Below are 18,453 nucleotides of genomic sequence, written 5' to 3'. Positions count from 1 at the left end.
GAGTTTATATATGTATATAGGGCTTTATAAATAAATTTGATTGATTGATATACACAAAAATGCAATTTTTGAATGTGGGGGGGGGGGGGGGGGGGGTGAAATGTCTCCGCCATACCCAGTGAAAGTTGCACCCTGCAACAAACTATCATTTAATGGGTTCAATTAAGAAAAAGGTTCAAAAAGAATTCTGATCGGGTGTCAAAAGCCTATAGGATTTGCCACGCTGATTCTCATCACAAGGGCCCCTTAGGGGTGCGTGCTCAGTCCCCTCCTGTACTCCCTGTTCACTCATGACTGCACGGCCAGGCACGACTCCCACACCATCATTAAGTTTGCAGATGACGCAACAGTGGTAGGCCTGATCACCGACAACGATGAGGCAGCCTATAGGGAGGAGGTCAGAGACCTGGCCGGGTGGTGCCAGGACAAAAACCTCTCCCTCAATGTGATCAAGACAAAGGAGATGATTGTGGACAACAGGGAAAACAGGACCGAGCACAAACCCATTCTCATCGACGGGGCTGCAGTGGAGCAGGTTGAGAGCTTCAAGTTCCTTGGTGTCCACATCACCAACAAACTAACATGGTCCAAGCACACCAAGACAGTTGTGAAGAGGGCATGACAAAACCTATTCCACCTCAGGAGACTGAAAAGATTTAGCATGGGTCCTCAGATCCTCCAAAGGTTCTACAGCTGCACCATCGAGAGCATCCTGACTGGTTGCATCACTGCCTGGTATAGCAACTGCTCGGCCTCCGACCGCAAGACACTATAGAGGGTCCAGAACGGCCCAGTACATCACTGGGGCCAAGCTTCCTGCCATCCAGGACCTCTATACCAGGCGGTGTCAGAGGAAGGCCCTAAAAATTGTCAGACTCCAGCCACCCTAGTTATAGACTGTTCTCTCTGCTACCGCAAGGCAAGCGGTACCGGAGCGTCAAGTCTAGGTCCAAGAGGATTCTAAACAGCTTCAACCCCAAGCCATAAGACTCCTGAATTACTTTAATTACTTGCTACTTTTATTATTTCTTATTCTTATCCATATTTTTTTAAACTACATTGTTGGTTAGGTGGTCGTAAGTAAGCATTTCACTGTAAGGTCTACCTACACCTGTTGTATTCGGCGCATGTGACTAATAAAATTAGATTTGAATACTTTTGATTTAAGAAAAGTAGTCCAATAGGATTGTGAGGTCATGACACAAAATCCTATTGGATTGTGAGGTCATGACACAAAATCCTTTTGGATTGTGAGATTCCTCTAGGATTCTATTGAAAAAAATCACAAATCTTACAAGATATCTTGTCACTACAGGGTGTCACTACAGACACCCTGGTTCAATTCCAGGCTGTATCACAACCGGCTGTGATTGGGAGTCCCATCGGCAGCGCACAATTGCCCCAGCGTTGTCAGGGTTTGGCCGTTGTCGGCCGTCATTGTTAATAAGAATTTGTTATTATATTTAACCTTAACCTTTTATTTAACCATAATTAAAATTTAAAAACAAAAAATGATGTATTAAGGCTGTCACTACCTCACTCTTCAAACAAGGTGCATGAGCAAACTTCCTGAAGAGAAAACTTAGGAAATCTTGGAGGACTGTGGAAGTTAATAAAAGTGCACCCAACAACATTCATCAGGCCCAGAATGTTGGTTCTATATGAGATCCTTGGTCCGTCCCTAACCATAACCCTAACCGTTTTAAATTATAACTTCAGTCTTGGGACGCCCCAAGGAATCCGTTTAGACTTTTAATAATAATGGAGGAGGGTTTTATATATTCCAAATGGCCTCCTATGGCCTCAGGTACCAATCATAATGGGATACGACACAAAGCATGTTGTTAATTAAATGAGTTAGTTGCAAAAGTCTGACCAATAGGAAGCTATATAGAAAAGTATAAAATCCTCTTTCATTTGCCAATCTGTAAAACCCTGATGAATTTCCACTGCGCCCAATAGTTGCTGAATTTCCTCTTCACAGGTGAGGTGAAAATACACAATGTATCTGGAAGAATTTGTTTCTAGGCCTACTGTCTGGTGCCTCCAAATAAAATGTTCAGGTCTCACAGAAAAATGCAAATGAGTGCCCTATCTAGCATTGCTTCAAATTGAATGGTACACAGTTTTGATGGAAAACTAATCTTTAGAATAATTCCCATAGATTTATAGGATAGTCTCGTTCTAATTATAGCTCATCGGATAGTCCACACATCTTTTCCGCAATATTTGCTTCACCTATAGTGATGCATTTCTGTACTGAGACTGTCCAATGGAAGGGCAGCAGCATAGCGGGGAGGCGAGGTGATTGGAGAATAGGTTGGGGGAGTCAGATAACGTTCACACGACAGACACGCAATGATTCAATGAAAACTACAGACATTTCTAGCTTCGTTGGTCGAATTCATGTGATATCTGCTGTTAACGCATGACAAATTGGGTAAGTTATATTTCTCTATGTAGCGACGCACCGCTGACTAACAACGTAGCTAGTTGGATTTCCAACTGGGATTATTTTTTGTAACGAGCCAGGAGTGAACACCTTTACGGTTTTAACTAGGAGCCTGTTTTCTAGTTTCTCGACCTTGTCATTGGATGCTAACTTGATGGTAAGCTAATTTTACCTTTTTGAACCGGGAGTAACACTAGTCTCTGGATGTGGTTTTGGCTGACTAATATATACTGGGCAGTATATCCTGGCTAGTATAGTATATCCTAGCAAGTATATCCTGGCCATTATAGTACATCCTAGCAGTATATCCTGGCCAGTATAGTACACCCTAGCAGTATATCCTAGTTAGTATATCCTGGCCAGTATAGTACATCCTAGCAGTATATCCTAGTTAGTATATCCTGGCCAGTATAGTACATCCTAGCAGTATATCCTGGCCAGTATAGTACACCCTAGCAGTATATCCTAGTTAGCATTGGCTTGCTACGTTACCCAGCCAGCTACGTGTCAACATTTCGTGACGGTAGCCGTGCATGACACCGAACAGATTTGTTCGTTGTGCAAAGCTAGACATTATTATCTGCTATATTACACAATTAAAACCGCAGAATATGTTATGTTGTTGACCCGTGACGTTGTCTGCCTGAGGGCAATAATGAAACCTATAAAACTTGGAAGTTGGAGCCAACCTTCATCAAGCTATAGCGCCAAAAAAGCAGCACACCCATTGCTAACATTAATGTTACCTAACGGAGTCGTCGGTGAAATCAGCTGACTAGGTTGAGGTGCGCTGGTTGTTTGTCAGCCCTAGTAATGGACTGAAGGAGTTTAACTCCGTAAACCTTAACGTTACATGTCCTGTTTAAAGGTGAATTGGCTCTGGAAGCCAAAACAGCCTAATACTCCCATCTTTAGAAACATAAATCCCTCTAACGTTACATTCATATCACATCAAAATCATTTAACAAATGCGAAATACACACTTACTGGTTTAACCGATGATGTTTATAACCCCTGGACTGACAGGCGCGCTTTATTGAAGCCACTACGCAGCCATTTTGGTGGTACTCAATTGTAAAATAAATTATTTTGGAATCTAAAGAAATGCATTAGTTTTGAAACGTTTATTCTATTACAGATACCGTAAAGCATACTTTTAAATTATATTATGTGAGCCAAACATGACAATTAAAAAGAGAAACAAATATACAAATGTTTTTAAAAATTATTTTGCTGGCCCCACTACAACCAAAAAATACTTAAATACATGTAATTTTGTCCTTGAAACATTTTAATTTCAATACTGTAGAATTCCATTCATTCCTATAGAGAACTGTTCCAACTAGGGAGAGCCAATATGGCTGACCGGTGGCTTCAAAGCCCCTCAAATTCCAATACATAGCTTCAGCAATCCAGGGTTTATATACGTCATTGGTTTTAACAGTTGCAGCAGACAGTTTTTTTTCGGTGATAACATGTTTGTGGTGTCTGTTTTGTTAACACACCGGTGTTCGGAGACGTAGATGGGTAATTAGCACAGGTAGTCCACGCCGTCTTCTGTCTTTTCTGTAAACAAGCGCTGTAACATGGAAATATGGCCGTTTGGGAGCCCTAACCCTATAAAGGTGAGCATCAATTTAAGTTTTTTTTATTTGTTCCTGTTCTCGCTGATATGAAAGATAAGGTCTTATGCTTCCAAAACTTTACCGCAAGCGATGTGTTAATTTAGTTAATTTACTTAATGTAACCTTTTATTTAACTAGGCAAGTCAGTTAAGAACAAATTCTTATTTACAATGACGGCCTACACCGGCCAAACCTGGACGATGCTATTTAACTTGTTTTTAAAATGTAAATGCATTGTATAATGTGAATGTTTTGTGCCTTTCGCCTCTATTGCAATAATAATAATGACAATAAGGACGTGTAGTTTGGGTTTTATTTATTTATATATATATATATATATATATATATATATTGTTTATTTATCGCTACACAGAGCTTACTGGGTTGTGCATACTGGGTAATCCAATCACTCTTTCACAGCACCACTTTTGATTTGAACAAATCCTTCCATACATATTTATTCATTGTAGAAGTGCTCAGAAAGTATATATATTTTTTAAATAAAAAATATATAAAATCTGATCGCCAAAATATTCAACAGTTAAGTGTTCAAAGTTGACCCATTTTGCATACCCTACCATACCATGAGACATCAATGTCTTCAGCACTGGAAAGGGTAAACGGTTGAGGTTAATTTCATTTAAAAGCTTACAACCAGGGTTGTCAAAATAGTTTTTTCTGGGGATTATTTAAAAAAAACAACCTTTTAACAGCGTCCCACCTCGACAACAGCCAGAGAAATTGCAGGGCGCCAAATTCAAAACAACAGAAATCCCATAATTAAAATTCCTCAAACATACAAGTATTATCTCCCATTGTAAAGATAAATCCAACCACAGTGTCCGATTTCAAAAAGGCTTTACTGCGAAAGCACACCAAACGATTATGTTGGGTCAGTACCTAGTCACAGGAAAAACACAGCCATTTTTCCAGCCAAAGAGAGGAGTCACAAAAAGCAGAAATATAGAAAATTAATCACTAACCTTTGATCTTCATCAGATGGCACTCATAGGACTTCATAGGACTTTGTTTTGTTTGATAAAGTTCATATTTATATCCAAAAATCTCAGTTTACATTAGCGTGTTCTGGTCAGAAATGCATTGTCTCAAACATCCGGTGAAAGTGCAGAGAGCCACATCAAATAACAGAAATATTCATCATAAACATTGATGAACGATACAAGTGTTGAGCATGGAATTGTAGATAAACTTCTCCTTAATGCAACCGCTGAGTCAGATTTCAAACATGCTTTATGGCAAAAGCACACTTTGCGATTATGTTAGGTCAGCTCCAATCCACAGAAACCCATACAGCCATTTTCCAAACAAGGAGAGGTGTCACCAAAGTCAGAAATAGCATTAAAATGAATCACTTACCTTTGATCTTCATCTGGTGGCACTCCCAGGTCTCCATGTTAGACAAATGTTCGTTTTGTTCGATAATGTCCCTCTTTATGACCAAAAACCTCCTTTTTGTTCGCACGTTTTGTACAGTAAACCGAATGTAGATGGCGCGTGCACTAATTCCAGACATTTAAAAAAAAAAAGTACAATAAAAGTTAGTAGAAACATGCCAAACGATGTTTAAAATTAATCCTCCGGTTGTTTTTGTCATAAATAATATTTCAACCGGATAAAAGCTTCATCAATAGGAAAGGAGAAACAAGAAAGGTGCGTTCACAATCAGACGTATGGCTGATGAATGGAGATTTCCACTGTCCACTGATTGAAAGTGCTGTATCTCCCTCGTTTTTCAGAGTAAAGGCTTGAAACAATGCCTAAAAACTGGTCACATGGTGAGGAAGCCATAGAGCTCGTGAACTGGGTCCTAAGTCTTTGTATGGTGGATAGGCTTTCAATGGAAAAACAGCCTTTCAAAATAATAGTACTTCCTGGTTGGATTTTCCTCGGGTTTTCGCCTGCCATATCAGTTCTGTTATACTCACAGACATTATTTTAACAGTTTTGGAAACTTTAGTGTTTTCTATCCAAATCTACTATATAGATAGAGAGAGATAGATATAGATAGATAGATAGATATATATATATATATATCTATCTATCTTCTGGGCCTGAGTAGCAGGTAGTTTAATTTGGGTACACTTTTCATCCAAAATTCCGATTGCTGTTAACGTCTATCTAAAAACCGGGAAAACCCAAGTTTATTATTTTGTAGCTTAGACACTAATTTATATCATCTAAGGTTTTTGTGCTGTGCCTGCCATCAGTTGAGTCACAACATGCTCTTGAATACAGGGTGGGTGTCATGTTTTGGTGATAAATGTACTAAAATGGGAATGACATTTAAATGTTCAAATGCTACCACAAAGATGGTTGGAGGTCCACACATCAGGATGTTGACTTGAATGGAAATATGTTTTAAATTTTACTGTTAATCCTCCATAGGAAACCTATTTTTAAAAAAAAAATGAAAAAAAAAGTGTGTGAAGAACATTGTTTGCATCTATGAGCTAGCTAGCTTTTTTTATGACCAGTACTGTAGGTGCGCCAGACCACTTTACCATTTATCATAGCATACGTGTCGATTTAATCATAATCGGTCAACCTCTAATCCAGATACTGACTGTTAGTACTTGCTGGTCTAGAGCAGCTTTCCACCAGAATGGGCTTTAAGTGAGGCATATGAACCTGTAGCCATATTACTTCAACAGTATTTAACATGAGATCATCTCTAAGCTTTACAGGAATGTGGTTCTGAATATAAACAGCAACCCCTCCACCTTTGGTAGATGTTCTAACTTTGTATTGCTACCACTGTATCATCAAAGGTATTATCTAAGTGAGTTTCAGGGATAGTCAGAATATGAATGTCTTCTGTTACAAGCAAGTTATTGACTTCATGGAGCTTGTTTCTTAGGCTACATGTTAATATGGGCTATTTTTAGCACTTTATTGGGTTTCTTGATTGTTATGAATGCTTTACTGGGAAGCTTATCAGAGGTAGACTTACTCATGTTATTTACATTTGGGCTGATAGTGCAGGGTGAGCTGCATAAAGTGGTCTTCCTACTAGGGCACACCGCCTCAGTGCGAACAGTATAACTCTGGTTCATAGGCACATGATTTCTGCATACAACAGCTGTAGGACAAACAGAGGTATTCAGGGCAGTTAGGAATTAAGACTTCTACAGTAGATAACTAGATAACAGTCAACCTTGTTTTCCACTAGATAACACAACCACACAGTCAATCTTGTTTTCCACTAGATAACACAACCACACAGTCGAAACCTTGTTTTCCACTAGATAACACAACCACACAGTCAACCTTGTTTTCCACTAGATAACACAACCACACAGTCGAAACCTTGATATCCACTAGATAACACAACCACACAGTCGAAACCTTGTTTTCCACTAGATAACACAACCACACAGTCAACCTTGTTTTCCACTAGATAACAGTCAACCTTGTTTTCCACTAGATAACACAACCACACAGTCGAAACCTTGATATCCACTAGATAACACAACCACACAGTCAACCTTGTTTTCCACTAGATAACACAACCACACAGTCAACCTTGATATCCACTAGATAACACAACCACACAGTCAACGTTGTTTTCCACTAGATAACACAACCACACAGTCAACCTTGATATCCACTAGATAACACAACCACACAGTAAACCTTGATATCCACTAGATAACACAACCACACAGTCGAAACCTTGATATCCACTAGATAACACAACCACACAGTCAACCTTGATATCCACTAGATAACACAACCACACAGTCAACCTTGTTTTCCACTAGATAACACAACCACACAGTCGAAACCTTGTTTTCCACTAGATAACACAACCACACAGTCAACCTTGTTTTCCACTAGATAACACAACCACACAGTCAACCTTGTTTTCCACTAGATAACACAACCACACAGTCAACCTTGTTTTCCACTAGATAACACAACCACACAGTCAACCTTGTTTTCCACTAGATAACACAACCACACAGTCAACCTTGTTTTCCACTAGATAACACAACCACACAGTCAACCTTGATATCCACTAGATAACACAACCACACAGTCAACCTTGATATCCACTAGATAACACAACCACACAGTCGAAACCTTGATATCCACTAGATAACACAACCACACAGTCGAAACCTTGATATCCACTAGATAACACAACCACACAGTCAACCTTGATATCCACTAGATAACACAACCACACAGTCAACCTTGATATCCACTAGATAACACAACCACACAGTCAACCTTGATATCCACTAGATAACACAACCACACAGTCAACCTTGATATCCACTAGATAACACAACCACACAGTCAACCTTGTTTTCCACTAGATAACACAACCACAGTCGAAACCTTGATATCCACTAGATAACACAACCACACAGTCAACCTTGATATCCACTAGATAACACAACCACACAGTCAACCTTGATATCCACTAGATAACACAACCACACAGTCAAAACCTTGATATCCACTAGATAACACAACCACACAGTCAAAACCGATTTCCCATTTTGACCACAGTTGCTACTCCGGTGGGAGAAATGAATAGGTAAATCACAGCCAATGCTATCATTACACTATTACTGCAGATTTTTGTGAAATTACAATTAAAAAAAAATCCTTTGTAGTACCTTTTTTAACATTTTAAGTACATTTGTAGTGGTCTACCAGCTAAATTGCAGTCGTCTGAAGGGAAAGGTCCAGTCTATGATTTCTATAGTTGAAATGACACCCACCCTGTATTCAAGAGCATGTTATCTCAACTGATGAAACTGCAATATCTTTTTCAATAAATAATCTAGTTGGACAGCACTGTTTGTGCGTTTTATAAAAATGTATTCAAACCTCAACCAGTTATATTTTCCAGTGAAGAAGGGTATTCAAAATGGGTCCACTCAGAGCACCTTTTTATCTCCGTAATATTTTGGCATTCAAGTAAAAACAAAGGTCCCTTTCTGACCACTTCTTCCATCGGCCACCATGTATGGGAAGGGTTGGGGTTAGAGGGTTGGGGTTAGAGGGTTGGGGTTAGAGGGTTGGGGTTAGAGGGTTGGGGTTAGAGGGTTGGGGTTAGAGGGTTGGGGTTAGAGGGTTGGGGTTAGAGGGTTGGGGTTAGAGGGTTGGGGTTAGAGGGTTGGGGTTAGAGGGTTGGGGTTAGAGGGTTGGGGTTAGAGGGTTGGGGTTAGAGGGTTGGGGTTAGAGGGTTGGGGTTAGAGGGTTGGGGTTAGAGGGTTGGGGTTAGAGGGTTGGGGTTAGAGGGTTGGGGTTAGAGGGTTGGGGTTAGAGGGTTGGGGTTAGAGGGTTGGGGTTAGAGGGTTGGGGTTAGGGTTAGAGGGTTAGGGGTTGGGGTTAGCATTCTAGTAAAAACAAAAGTCCCTTTCTGACCACTTCTTCCATCGGCCATCATGTATGGTTAGGGTTAGAGGGTTAGGGTTAGAAGGTTAGGGTTAGAGGGTTAGGGTTGGGGTAGGGTTAGAGGGTTAGGGTTGGGGTTGGGGTTGGCATTCTAGTAAAAACAAAAGTCCCTTTCTGACCACTTCTTCCATCGGCCATCATGTATGGTTAGGGTTAGAGGGTTAGGGTTAGAAGGTTAGGGTTAGGGTTAGAAGGGTTAGGGTTAGAGGGTTAGGGTTAGAAGGTTAGGGTTAGAAGGGTTAGGGTTAGAGGGTTAGGATTAGAAGGTTAGGGTTAGGGTTAGAAGGGTTAGGGTTAGAGGGTTAGGGTTAGAAGGGTTAGGGTTAGGGTTAGAAGGGTTAGGGTTAGAGGGTTAGGATTAGAAGGTTAGGGTTAGGGTTAGAAGGGTTAGGGTTAGAGGGTTAGGGTTAGGGTTAGAAGGGTTAGGGTTAGAAGGGTTAGGGTTAGAAGGTTAGGGTTAGAGGGTTAGGATTAGAAGGTTAGGGTTAGGGTTAGAAGGTTAGGGTTAGAGGGTTAGGATTAGAAGGTTAGGGTTAGAGGGTTAGGGTTAGAGGGTTGGCATTCAAGTAAAAACAAAAGTCCCTTTCTGACCACTTCCATCGTCCACCATGTATGGGAAGTTGTTTTGGTTTAAATCTAAAGTGATGCTGTCAAAAAGGGATTGAATTTAAATGGATTTACCTTACTGAAGTTATATCCCCCAGAGCTATGCAGAGTCCCAACAATACATCATGCCCTCCTCCACCACCCGAGGGATACCTGCTCAGGGGATCAGGTTAACAGGTCCTCCTCTTTTCGGCCTAGATTGTATCTAAGGCTATTGTGTCATTTAGGATTTAAACTGCAGAAATGGGAGATTCCAAACTGACTGAATCCGTAAGAGGAAGCACTGAACAGGTTAATCACACAAGTCATGTGAAGGCTACTGAATGGACAGGGCCAGCTGAACATGTGCGTAGCATGCAGACAGAGGGAGCCTTGCTGAGTCCCACTGATAGAGACGGGCAGGAGGCCTGGCTGTCAGCTTTGTCACATCTGTGTGTTATAATCTACCTCCTATGGTGAGGATTGTACCCCTATTGAGACGCACTAGGGTTCTCTGTGGATTACACTGTCAAAACAGCACTGAGGAAGAGCAGCATGTCTCCTGATTTATTCTGTTGCATCAAAGTTTTCAGAAGCGTATTACTCGCCTGGTCTTTCTGGATTCATGTGACGCAGTTTGGGACTAGTAGCTGGACAGACAGGCAGCCTTCTGCGACGCATGTGATTCCCAGGGAAGTGGTTTTAGTTTTGGGATAAGTTATGTGGGTTTCATCCTTATACTCTCCAGGGAAGGGCTAAGGCTGTTTCCCAAATGACATCCTATTCCTTACATAGTGCACTAATTTTGCCCAGGGTCCATAGGGACTAGAGTGCCATTTGGGAAGTTGCTTATTGGCAGTCCTCCATAGGAATGAGTAGAATCCTAAAGTATTTGATTTCCATGTAGTTTTGTCCTTAACATGGATTGAAGTCTTTTCCATTGACGTTTTAGCTCACATATCATGTAAAAGTATGCATTAGGTGTCTAATGGAATAAACATGGCAAAAACCAATGTAGACAATAAATTAGGGATGCACAATATATTGGTAAGCATATCGGAATCGGCTGATATTAGCTAAAAATGCCAACAAAGGCATCGGCCCGATGTGTAGTTTAACACAGATGTGCTTAACCGATGTCAAAGCTGACGTGCATACCTACCTGTATAACGTAGGTAGATGAGGCAATGTCAAAGCTGACATGCATACCTACCTGTATAACGTAGGTAGATGAGGTACATACCTGTATAACGTAGGTAGATGAGGTAATGTCAAAGCTGACATGCATACCTACCTGTATAACGTAGGTAGATGAGGTACATACCTGTATAACGTAGGTAGATGAGGTACATACCTGTATAACGTAGGTAGATGAGGTAATGACGCCACCAAAACTATAGCGCTACACGTGCAACACAGCGTTCCTAGCCCACAATGTCTGCTCTGGACTGAGCAGTCATTTGAAAGAGAATTTCAGCGAGACAAGTCAAAATCCATTAACGCCAAGATAATGGGATTCATTGCCCTTGACAATCATCCGTTCTCTGTTGTGGATGATGTTGGCTTTCACCGACTGGTCGAGCACCTCGAGCCCCGGTACACACTACCAAGTAGGCTCTATTTTTCACATGTTGCCCTACCGGAGTTACACAGTATTGTTGAGACGCACATCCATGAGCTACTTGTTATGGGTGTCACTGCTATTAGCTTCACGACTGACATTTGGACCAGCGATGTCAGCCCCATGAGCATGCTGAGTCTGGCAGCTCAGTGGGTCGACGAGGATTTCGTACTGAGGAAAGCCGTATTGCATGCATTTCAATGGCATTTGAGAACATGTTTGAAACTTAACTTGAACACACATCTAGTGCCATTCGAACAACTGACTTGAGAAATAAGCTCATCAACTGTGTCTGCAGCAGATGTGATACCCTCTGTCATGGCATTGAAATGCCTGCTCAACAAAACTGCCCACACAGACCGTGGGGTTAACTTGCAAAAGTACTCTACAAGAGGCTGTGAAAAAGCGATTTAGTGTCATTCTCTCTGAGCCTCTTTGCTGTGTCTCCACCTTGCTCGATGCTATGTACAAGGACCGGTACTTCGATGCAGACAAACAGGGTTTATGTGCTATGTTAGACACATCTGGACAAGATGGAAACGGACACAGTGACAGTGGGCACCGAGGAAGAGAGGACACGGACAGACATGACTGGACAAGATGGAAACGGACACAGTGACAGTGGGCACCGAGGAAGAGAGGACACAGACAGACAGAGCTGGACAAGATGGAAACGGACACAGTGACAGTGGAAGCGAGGACACGGACAGACACATCTGGACAAGATGGAAACGGATACGGACACAGTGAGCACCGAGGAAGAGAGGCCACGGACAGACATGACTGGACAAGATGGAAACGGACACAGTGACAGTGGAAGAGCGGACACGGACAGACAGCTGGACAAGATGGAAACGGAAACAGTGACAGTGGGCACAGAGGAAGAGAGGACACGGACACAGTGACAGTGGAAGAGAGGCCACGGAGCTGAAACTTTTCTGGTTGATAAAGAAACGACTGAACAAATGAATAACGATTCAGCAAGAAAGTGAAAGAAACAGGTTTTGATTTTGTTTGACTGGCAATGGGGACAACTTTTTGGTGTGTGTATGTTGTACTAGAAGGCTTAAAAGGCTGCCATTTATTTAGTTTTTTTTGGCAAGGAAAATATTGGGTTTGGCCAAAGATGTCATCCCTACAATACCATTTCTATATCTCTCACACACTCTCACAGTGCATTCAGAAAGTATTCAGACCCCTTGTTATATTACAGCCTTATTCATTATCTATACACTGTACCCCATAATGATAAAGCAAAAACAGGTTGTTAGAAATTGTGGCAAATTTTATTTAAAAAAATGGAAAACAGAAACCCAAGAACATCCATCAACCTGTTTTGGCTGTGTCATGGGGTATTGTGTCATGGATTGTTGAGGAGGATTACTTAAAAAAAAAAAAAAATCCATTTTAGAAAGGCTGTAACACATTGTGGAAAAAGTCAATGGGAATCAATCATTTCCGAATGCACTGTATGTCCACTGACACACAGACCTGTCATGGTGGCTGTGCAGCAAGGTACATCACAGTGCAATAACAGTAGGTACTTGAGAGCTCCATGTCTGTGTTTTATATGTCTAAACTGAGGCCTGTCCTGTTTACTGTACCAGTCACGACTCAGAGCCCAGAGTTGAACTGCTGCCAATTAGGAGATGATTCCAGGGGAGTGCTGGATTTGAGGCTTTGGCTGACTGGGGCAAGGCAGTTATGAATCTATTTTATTGTTATAAAATTGTATAACAGTGTGCCCTCAGGCCCCTACTCCACCACTACCACATTTTTACAGTACAAAATCCATGTGTACGTGTGTCTACAGTGCGTATATTATTGTGTGTGTATACATGTGTATGTGTTGCTTCAGTCCCTGCTGTTCCATAAGGTATATTTTTATCTGTTTTTTAAATCTGCTTCTACTGCTTGCATCAGTTACCTGATGTGGAATAGAGTTCCATGTAGTCATGGCTCTATGTGGTACTGTGCGCCTCCCATAGTCTGTTCTGGACTTGGGGACTGTGAAGAGACCTCTGGTGGCATGTCTTGTGGGGTATGTATGGGTGTCTGAGCTGTGTGCTAGTAGTTCAAACAGACAGCTCTGTGCTTTCAACATGTCAATACCTCTCATAAATACAAGTAGTGATGAAGTCGAGCTCTCCTCCACATTGAGCCAGGATAGAGTAACATGCATATTATTGTAAGCTCTGTTTACATCCAAGGGCCAGCCGTGCTGCCCTGTTCTGAGCCAATTGCAATTTTCCTAAGTCCCTCTTTGTGGCACCTGACCACACGACTGAACAGTAGTCCAGGTGCGAGAAAACTAGGGCCTGTAGGACCTGCCTTGTTGATAGTGCTGTTAAGAAGGTAGAGCAGAGCTTTATTATGGACAGACTTCTCCCCATCCTAGCTACTGTTGTATCAATATGTTTTGACCATAACAGTTTACAATCCAGGGTTACTCCAAGCAGTTTAGTCACCTCAACTTGCTTCAATTTCCACATGATTTATTACAAGATGTAGTTGAGGTTTAGGGTTTAGGGAATGGTTTGACTAACTTATTCCTTGCCACCCATTCTGAGACTAACTGGAACTCTAAGTGTTGCAGTCATTTCAGTCGATGTACACGTCAGCTACTACAATGTTCAGTCATCCACCACATAGACACACTGGCTTTACGCAAAGCCGGTGGTGTGTCATTAGTAAAGATTGAAAAAAGGGGCCTAGACAGCCACCCTGGGGAATTCCTGATTCTACCTGGATTATGTTGGGGCTGAGAGAGGGCCTGTGTCCCAAATGTAGGGTCCTATTTTTATTTTTTGCCTGATTCCGTTTTGTTCAGGGTTAACTAACAGTTCCCACTTTTGAAAAAAATAAAAAATACTAGCTTTTCTAAATCCACAACAATGCTTCAACCACATCAGGAGGTCTGGGGGAAATCGAATAGCTTTTCATTTTTTAGATGTAGTTACCCTTTAATTCAACTTAACACCAGCCAGAGACCTTTGTTTGGTTAGTGATGTGTCTAGCTCTCATGTGATTGCAGAGTTTGCAAAAGTAATGGCCACTGAATATATGGAAATAATCATATCATTCTGCCAGGTAGGCATAGGCTACTTTGTAGTTAACATTTAATTGATTAGGTTTTCGGGAAAGCCTTTCCATCTACCAGAAGACAGTTTTAATTACATGAGCATCATGTACGCACACCCAGACAGGGCATTTCTGTTGCCTCTTCAGAAAGTTGAAGTAAAATACACTGATGCATTATGTTTGACAGTAAAGTTGGGATTCTGTTCGCGTTCTCCATTTGGTGCCATTTGGGACAGAGCTATGCTGTACAGCAGGTCTGGGCTCCCCGCTAAGCTGGGAATTCATGTCCAACTGAGGATGTAAGCATCAGGGATTTGCTTTAGATTCCTTAGCATTCATTTCAGAGCAGCAATCATTCCAGAGTTGCTGTTATCATTTCTCTGTAGTCTTGAAGGGTCAGCCTGACTCACTGCTGTGATGGACGAAGCCAAAAATATTTTCCAGTCGGTCTACGTTAATTAATATCCATTTGTTTTATTAGATGGCTGCAACTCGGTCTCAGGGGTGTAACTGGACTCTGTAGTTTGTACCGCAGGCAGGTGAGCTGGCACGGTTTCCCTAGAGATCAGCACATTATTTTGGTCCCTGTTGGCATCCAGTTGGGGCTGCAAAGTAACAAGGCCTCCTTCCCTTTCACTCTCCCCCCTTTTTCTAGCCCTTCCCATAATCCTGCCCAATGTCCCTGTTTTCTTCCTACCCTCACTCGGCATTGCTATAGCAGTGCTGAGGGGTTTGTTATGGAGCCCGGCCCGTTGTTATAGCAGTGCTGAGGGGTTTGTTATGGAGCCCGGCCCGTTGTTATAGCAGTGTTGAATGGTTTATGCTTATCGTCAATTTGAATAATTTAGTGAAATTCATTTTGTGTGTGTTAGTTGTCATGCATCTTAGTCACGTGCACAGCATACAGAGCCTAGTTAGAGGAGCTCATAAAAATGCTGGTACTGGAGTGAAACCTGCTTTTGTAAGCCCAGTCTTTAAAAATATATATATGTGTATATATTTTTAACCAGGTAGGCCAGTTGAGAACAAGTTCTCATTTACAACTGTGACCTGACCAAGATAAAACAAAGCAGTGCGACAAAAACAACAGAGTTACACATGGGATGAACAAACGTACAGTCAATAAATCTATATATGGTGTGTGCAAATGTAGTAAGACTAGGGAGGTAAAGGCAATAGATGGGCCATAGTGGCGAAATAATTACAATTTAGCTTTAACCCTGGAGTGATAGATGTGCAAGTAGAGATACTGGGGTGCAAAAATAAATAACACTTTGGGGAACGAGGTAGTTGGATGGGCTATTTACAGATGGGCTGTGTACAGGTGCAGTGATCGGTAAGCTGCTCTGACAGCTAATGCTTAAAGTTAGAGAGGGAGATATAAGGCTTCAGTGATTTTTGCAATTCGTTCCAGTCGTTGGCAGCAGAGAACTGTAAGGAAAGGCGGCCAAAGGAGGAGTTGGCTTTGGGAATGACCAGTGAAATATACCTGCTGGAGCGCATGCTATGGGTAGGTATTGCTATGGTGACCAGCGAGCTGAGATAAGGCAGGGCTTTACCTAGCAAAGGCTTATAGATGACCTTGAGCCAGTGGGTTTGGCGACAAATATGAAGCGAGGGCCAGCCAACGAGAGCATACAGGTCACAGTGGTGGGTAGTATATGGGGCTTTGGTGACGAAACGGATGGCACTGTGAAGACTACATCTAATTTGCTGAGTGGAGTGTTGGAGGCTATTTTGTAAATGACCTCGCCGAAGTCGAGGATCGGTAGGATAGTCAGTTTTACCTGGGTATGTTTGGCAGCATGAGTGAAGGAGGCTTTGATGCGAAATAGGAAGCCGATTCTAGATTTAACTTTGGATTGGAGAAGTTTAATATGAGTCTGGAAGGCGAGTTTACAGTCTAACCAGACACCTAGGTATTTGTAGTTGTCCACATATTCTAGGTCAGCACTGTCCAGAGTAGTGATGCTCGTCGGGCGGGTGCGGGCAGCGATCGGTTGAAAAGCATGCATTTTGTTTTACTAGCATTTTAGAGCAGTTAGTGGCCATGGAAGGAGTGTTGTATGGCATTGAACCTCGTCTGGAGGTTTATTTACAGAATGGTGTCGTCTGCATAGAGGTGGATCAGAGAATCACCAGCAGCAAGAGCGACATCATTGACATATACAGAGAACGGAGCCGGCCCGAGAATTGAACCTTGTGGCACCACTATAGAGACTGGCAGAGGTCCGGACAACAGGCCCTCCGATTTGACACACTGAACTCTATCTGACAAGTAGTTGGTGAACCAGGTGAGGCAGTCATTAGAGAAGCCAAGGTTATGGAGTCTGCCGATAAGAATGTGGTGATTGACAGAGTCGAAAGCCTTGGCCATGTTGATGAAGACTGCTGCACAGTACTGTCTCTTATCGATGGAGGTTATGGTATCGTTTAGGACCTTGCGCGTGACTGAGGTGCACCCATGACTAACTCTGAAACCAGATTGCGGAGAAGGTACGGTGGGATTCGAAATGGTTGCATATAGGTCTATAACAGTTTAGGTCTATTGTCTCCCCCTTTGAAGAGGGGGATGACTGCGGCAGCTTTCCAATCTTTGGAGATCTGACGATACGAAGAGAGGTTGAAGCTCTGAAGATAGATGGGGGCAATCAATTCACATGTGGTGTCCAGGGCACAGCTGGGGGTAGAAGGTGGTCTATAGCAAGCTGCAATGGTGAGAGACTTGTTTCTGGAAAGGTGGATTTTTAAAAGTAGAAGCTCGAATTGTTTGGGTACAGAACTGGATAGTAAGACAGAACTCTGCAGGCTATCTCTGCAGTAGATTGCAACTCCGCCCCCTTTGGTAGTTATATCTTGTCGGAAAATGTTATAGTTAGGGATGGAAATTTCAGGGCTTTTGGTGGTCTTCCTAAGCCAGTATTCAGACACGGCTAGGACTTCCAGGTTGGCAGAGTGTGCTAAAGCAGTGAATAAAACAAACTTAGGGAGGAGGCTTCTAATGTTAACATGCATGAAACCAAGGCTTTTACGGTTACAGAAGTCAACAAATGAGAGCGCCTGGGGAATGGATCTAGGCACTACAGGGCCTGGATTAAGCTCTACATCAGAATAGGAGTAGGATAAGGGTACGGCTAAGGGCTGGTTGTCTAGTAGAGGTCGACCGATTAATCGGAATGGCCGAATTCAAGTTTTCATAACAATCTGTATTTTTGGACACCGATTGGCAGATTTTTAAATGTTTTAAAATGTATTTATTTAAATTACTACTTTTTTTAACACATTTATTTAACTAGGCAAGTCAGTTTGGGCTGCCATCCCATTAACGGGATGTTATGACAACAGCCAGTGAAAACAACAGGCAAATTCAAAACAACAAATCTCATAATTTAAAATTCCTCAAACATACATGTATCTTATACTGTTTTAAAGGTAATCTTGTTCATCCCACCACCGTGTCCGATTTCAAATATGCTTTTCAGCTAAAGCACCACAAACGATTATGTTAGGTAAGCACCAAGTCACAGAATAAACACAGCCATTTATCCAGCCAAAGAGGAGTCACAGAAAGCACAAATGGAGATAAAATGAATCACTAACCTTTGATCTTCATCAGATGACACTCATAGGACTTCATGTTACACAATACATGTATG

At 41.9% G+C, this 18,453-nt stretch overlaps 1 protein-coding gene across 1 annotated transcript in view; it reads left to right on the top strand.

Moving 5' to 3' along the window:
• The first annotated feature begins 2,304 nt into the window (after positions 1–2,304).
• The window catches only part of LOC110520668 (protein FAM126B-like), a 150,267-nt gene continuing 134,118 nt past the window's right edge, over positions 2,305–18,453 (top strand). Inside the window, exon 1 of the mRNA XM_036975376.1 lies at positions 2,305–2,440. The gene's annotated coding sequence lies outside the window, so the exon portion shown is untranslated. The remainder of the gene's footprint in view (positions 2,441–18,453) is intronic.

This window comes from Oncorhynchus mykiss, chromosome 3 (genome assembly GCF_013265735.2).
Source record: "Oncorhynchus mykiss isolate Arlee chromosome 3, USDA_OmykA_1.1, whole genome shotgun sequence".
NCBI lineage: Eukaryota > Metazoa > Chordata > Actinopteri > Salmoniformes > Salmonidae > Oncorhynchus > Oncorhynchus mykiss.
Note: the sequence above shows the minus strand (reverse complement) of the source record. Positions and strands in the feature narration are given on the sequence as shown.